Genomic DNA, 6,297 nt, shown 5'->3' with positions numbered 1-6,297 from the left:
ATTTTAGTTGTTATTATATTGAGAAAGTTGATTTTGGTGGATCATAATAGTATGTGCCATTAAAATAGTATTGTGACAATTCGGAAGGAGATGGACTCTTTTGTGACATTTGATATTACTTGTTTTTATAACAATCATTTTGTGACTAATTTGAAGGGTCATGATTTATGCAAGTCATGGTTACTTTTTTTTAATTGTTCTTTGGATGTTGGGAGTGGTTACACTCAGTCTATCGAAAAGGTGTTGTCATTTCTACGCAACGTCAGCTTCACCACCAACCCATTAGTCATTAAAAATGGTTACCACTAACAATATTTATTTTTTAATTTTTTTTTATATATATTTTTTAATTTTTTTGTAACATTATATTAAATAAATAACATAATTTATAACATAAATAAATTTTTTTATTTTTTTTATTTTTTTTGTTACATTATATTAAATAAAAAAAACATAATTTATAACATAAATAAAGTTTTTGAAAACACAAAAAAATAAAACCACATTTCATTAATTAAAAATATAGACATTTAAAACCTAAATTACTAAAATAAACATAAAACATAACAAATAAAACATTACACTACTTAAAAAATATAAAAATTTTAAACATAAAAACCATAGACAAATACTACTCGTCGTCGTCACCGTCCTCATCCGCCTCATCGTTGCCGTGCGCATCCGCCTCGTCATCATCGTCCTCATCCTTATCGTTATTTCCCTATTGGAATTGTCTTTCCCATAAGTGTTTGGTCAAATCGTGACGTAGATTGTGATGTGTTTCACGGTTTTATATTTCCAAAACCCTAGATAAGTATGGCAGTCTACCAACTTGTATACTGCAAGTGGATTAAATATATTGTTTCTGGTATATGAACAAATAGTCATGCTATCTTCTTCTATTATCATGTTATGTAAAATAATACAAGCAGTCAACATCGTCGTTAGTTTTTCCCTATCCCATGTTAGTGTCGGATGTTTGATTATGTGCCGCTTTTGTTTTAGGACTCCAAATGTTCATTCCACATCTTTCCGTGCAGATTCATGTGCTAACTTGAACAATTTTTGTTTTTCGTCTGCTGGAAATGAATATGACTTGACAATTGTAGCATACTTTGTATATATCCCATCACCTAGGTAATACCTATACTTATATTCATTTCCATTCACAACGTATGATATGTTTGGTGTTTTACCCTGTAAAATATTGTTAAATAACGGAGACACTTGAAGCACATTCAGGTCATTGTTGGACCCCGCCATACCAAAGAATGCATGTCAACACCATAAGTCATGTGAAACAAACGCCTCTAATATAATAGTCGGGACCCCATAATCACCTCGCATAAATTGATCACGCTACGCATTGAGAAAAATTGTCCACTCCCATTGTGTACAATCAATACTACTAAACATCCCTGGAAAACCATGTTTATCTTGATGTGTGGCATACAACTCTTCGACATCACTTTTAGTCGGATGTCGCAATATGTCACGGTAAAGCTCTATAACATACTCATGAAAAAGATATGTATATTCTCAACTCATCCTCTCAGACATTTTCAAATACTCATCTGATGAGTCTACAGTTATGCCATATCCCAATTGTCTAAGAGCGGTCGTACATTTTTGTATTGTAGTCAAACAACTTTTACATCTAGCATCCCATTGTAATTAATAAAGCTCATAATTACATTCGAAATCTCTAGCTATATGTAAAATAAATTTCTACTAATACGAAAACGTTCTTCAAATTTTGATAGATCATATAAACTATCAGGGTCAAAATAATCACGTACCAAAAATTCATTTGCTGCCTCTCGATCCCAGTTGATCCATTTTCTATGCTTTTTCTCACCATGTGAACTTTCGTCTCTCTCACGAACCATGTCTTGTACCGTAGACAATAGTGTGTGCAATACCAACTCATCATCATAATTGTCATCCATTTTTGTTGAATGTGTGTGTTTGATTTGAAAGAGTTTGTGTGTTTTGTTTTGAAAATATATATGCAAAATGGATGTATATATAGAAAGAGTAAATTAAAAATAAAAAACATATATATTTTTTATTAAATGCTTTTAAACAGTCAAAATTTGACCAATCAATCACTTTCTTCGTCTTCTTCCGTCCTCGTCTTCACACCACAACCAACCCACCATTAATGGGGGTGGTGGTCACGTGTGGAGAGACCCTCCACGTAAGCATCTCACACGTGGAGACTTCTCCACTTCAGACAGTCTTATGAGGTTACGATGTTGCATGTAAAAAAAATATTGTGTAAAATTCATTTTTTATTTTAAAGGCTAAAGATATTAAAGGGTTTTTTTTTTTTTTTTTTTTAATTTACTGTTTTGCACATGAAAAATCCATATAAAGTATAAACAATCTTTTAAATTTTGCTTTTTGGTTGACTAGTTTTGATTATTTTAGATAATTTCATACACCAAAATCAACATTTCTTTAATCATATTACTAAAAAAATCAGTTAGAAATCTACCATTTCCAAATTTAATGCTTACAAAAGGGTTGATTTACGTCTTATTATACACCACATAGTTTTAAAGAACTATAGATGAGTGCCACGAATAGAATGACTGACGGAGGTTGGCAAGAGGCTACGAATAGAAGACGAAGGAAGACAGCGGCGATAGGAAATCAAAAAAGTTGGAATCATGCAGGGGTAACGACGCTGTTTGTATCTAATATTCCTCAGGAGACCAGGATTGAACCCTTAAAAAGTTTCTTCACCAAATACGGGGTAGTGGTGGACGTGTATGTGGCTGCGAAGAAAGACGTAAACAAAAAGTCTTTTGCTTTTGTGCGATTTAAAGCGACGGGAGATGAACGGAGACTTGAGGAGTCCCTTCAAGGCTTAACTTTTAAAGGAAAATCGCTGGAGATCAACATAGCAAGGTTTGCAAGAAAATCGATCGATTCAAAAGGGGACAAGTTTACGTGGAATCAGAACCAATACAAAAGACCACAGGAACATCGATGGAGAGGTAGAGATAACAGATCCTTCGCTGAGGTGGTACGAGGTAGTAACAAACTTGGGAGAACTACAGCCTACCAAACCCAAGCGGAACTTTTATCTCCAATTAAAATCTCAGATGATTCACCGCTTAAGGGATGGTTGAGTAGTAAGTTAACTTTGATTGGTGAAATACACAGCTTCGACCATCTCGAAAAGGCGCCACTTGCATTCAAGAACTGTGATGGGTCAGAATGTGAACTAAAATACTTGGGAGGGCTACGAATGGGCGTCAAATTCATAGATGACAAGAGCAGAGATTCGTTCCTGGATAGGTGGTCGGAATGGTTTCGGTCGATGGAGAGCGGCGATATCGCGACTTATAACTTCGAAAGGATAGCATGGCTAAAAATCATTGGCCTCCCACCAAAACTATGGTCAGAAGAGAACTTCTCGAAAATCGCCGGACTGATGGGCAGGGTGATTGTTCCATTCGAAGTTGATACATCCAGTGCGAATTTAGTCTATGGGAAAGTCGGTGTCATCACAAGCTCGTTATCATCCATCTCAAGTGAGCCGACAGTAGAGATTAACGGAAAGACAATTAAAATCCGAGTTGACGAAGTCGATCTTGACTGGACTCCATTTAAGCAGCTTGATCGCTCATTGGAGGATACTTCCTCGTCAGACGAAGATGAAGACGAAGTGGATGACTTGGTCGGATCGGACGATGAAGATCATGTATCGGATACCCCTCCAATGCAGTATGAAAAGGAAGAGTCTGAAGAGGGTGAGATTAGAGAAGAGGATGGAACGGAAATAAACTCTCACTTGCATGTGGTCGGTAAGCATAACAACTCGGAGATGGGGCCGCCTCCGGCGATCATGGTACCGGCAGGGACTGACGGAGGAAGTGAAACCGAATTGCGTTGGGAATCCCAAAGGGCGCAAATTAATGCAAACGTTAATGAACCGTCGGTTATTGGAAAGTCAAATGGGAATGCAGGAAATATTGCGCCGTCTAAAAACCTGGAGTCTACCAATTTGGGCCATATGGACTTGTCAAATGGGCTCCTAAACGCGTTACCTTTAACAGGCTGCTTTGGCCCTTTTCATAACAATATGGTTCGAAGTGAACCAATTCCGGGTCGAACCAACAATAATTTTAAAGGATCCTCTGATAAAAGAAGACGATTATTGACGCCGATTTTTGAGTCGCCCATGGAAAATCAAAATCAAATGGTGTCTTCAGATCAATCCCCCATCGACTTAAATTTAGAACCGATCCCTTCCCATATCCCGCTCCCGGAATCGGACGACGAGTCACTCTCGACTTCATCGTCAGAAATCAGGAACACGGTGGAGGTAGGTAAAATGCTGGGATTCGATTTGGAATGTGATAACGAAGTCCTCAAAGATGTAATTGGTGAAGAAGGAGAAAACCAGCTAATATAATGAACATCATGTCACTAAACATCAGAGGTCTGGGAGAGAAACATAAAACAGATTGGGTAGGAAGACTAAGGAGAGAAAATAAACTATGTTTGGTCGGGATTCAGGAAACAAAATTGGGGGAAGAGTCTCCGCTTTTCAATCCATCTAACTGTTGGGGTGACGCAGACTGTAACTTCGAGCAAGTATTCTCTACGGGAAGATCGGGAGGAATAATAACAATAGGGGATAGTAGAATGTTCTCGTTAGTAGAAGTGATTAAATCAAGGAATTATATCGTAACAATGGGGAACTTTGTGGGAATAGATGGGCTAACGGGGGTCGTAAATGTCTATGGCCCTCAACAGGAACGTGAGAAAGCTAAAGTGTGGGGCGAACTGTTGGCAATAAAACTATCGAGATCGGCAACCTGGATCTTCATGGGGGATTTCAATGTGGTAAGGCGCCAAGACGAAAGGATTAATTCTGAATTCTGTGCTCGGAGTGCAAATGAGTTCAACAAATTCATCCTCAACGGTGAACTGACGGACTTGAAGATGGGAGGCCAAAAATTTACATACTTCAGAACTCTTGGTGGGAAACTAAGTAAGTTAGATCGTTTTCTGGTATGTTCCAATTTCCTTTCCGTGTATCCTCTTGCTTCCTCCTTTGCAATGAACAGAGACCTTTCAGACCACTCCCCTATTATATTGAGAGCTAGTAACGTGGATTTCGGTCCGCCTCCGTTCAAGTTCTTAAACTCATGGTTACTTAACGACAATCTGGATGAAGTTATTAAGGAAGCGTGCTCAGAGTTCAGGGGTTATGGTACACCTGACATGATTCTCTTGAATAAATTGAAGCATCTCAAACTTGCGATTAGAAACTGGAAAATAAACGCAATTGATAAGGAGAAGAAGGAAGTAGATGAATGGAAAAAGAGAATAGCTGAAATCGAGATGGGGCTGAATCTAGGCCTATGACTATTAATGAGATGAAAGAAAGATCAATTTTAGGAGTTAAGGTGGAAGATCACGCTAGAAGGTTGGCCATGAACCTAAAGCAAAGGGCAAAATTAAAATGGGAAATTGATGGTGATGAGAATACTCGCTTCTTCCATACCTACGTGAACAACAGAAATCGTAAAAACCATATACATGGGATCATGATAAATGGCGCTTGGAGTACTAACCCGGTGAATATAAAAAAGGAGGCAGAAAAGTTCTTTGGGAATAAATTTAAAGAAAGATGGCCTATTAGACCAAAATTTTGCAATCCAGGTTTTAAAAGACTTTCTGGAATTGATGCTAGATTCTTGGAAGCTGGAATTACAACAGAGGAAATAAAAAGAGCAGTTTGGGCATGTGGGGATGAAAAATCTCCGGGACCGGATGGATTCACGTTTAAATTTATAAAAAAGTTTTGGGAGCTGTTGAGAGAGGAATTGGTGGGGATGGTAAAGTATTTTGAAGTTCACGGAAAGCTATCGTGTGGATGTAACTCCTCTTTCATATCTCTAGTGGCGAAATCTAAGGATCCAACGCACTTCGGAGATTTCAGACCAATAAGCCTGATTGGATCGATATATAAAATCATTGCGAAGTTGTTGGCGATTAGATTAAAAAACGTGATTGGTAACATCATTGGAGAGGTACAATCAGCGTATGTGGAAGGAAGGAATATACTGGAAGGACCAATGATAGTTAACGAGCTTTGCTCGTGGGCAAAGGCTAAAGGCAAAAAGATACTACTCTTTAAAGCTGATTTTAATAAAGCGTTTGATTCGATAAATTGGGCGTTCCTGGACTCTATCATGGAACAAATGGGATTTGGATTGAAATGGAGATTATGGTTGAACGGCTGTCTGAGTTCTGGGAGGGCGTCTGTAATAA

This window comes from Lactuca saligna, chromosome 9 (assembly GCF_052625555.1).
Source record: "Lactuca saligna cultivar CGN05327 chromosome 9, ASM5262555v1, whole genome shotgun sequence".
Lineage (NCBI taxonomy): Eukaryota > Viridiplantae > Streptophyta > Magnoliopsida > Asterales > Asteraceae > Lactuca > Lactuca saligna.
This window is presented reverse-complemented; position numbering follows the sequence as displayed.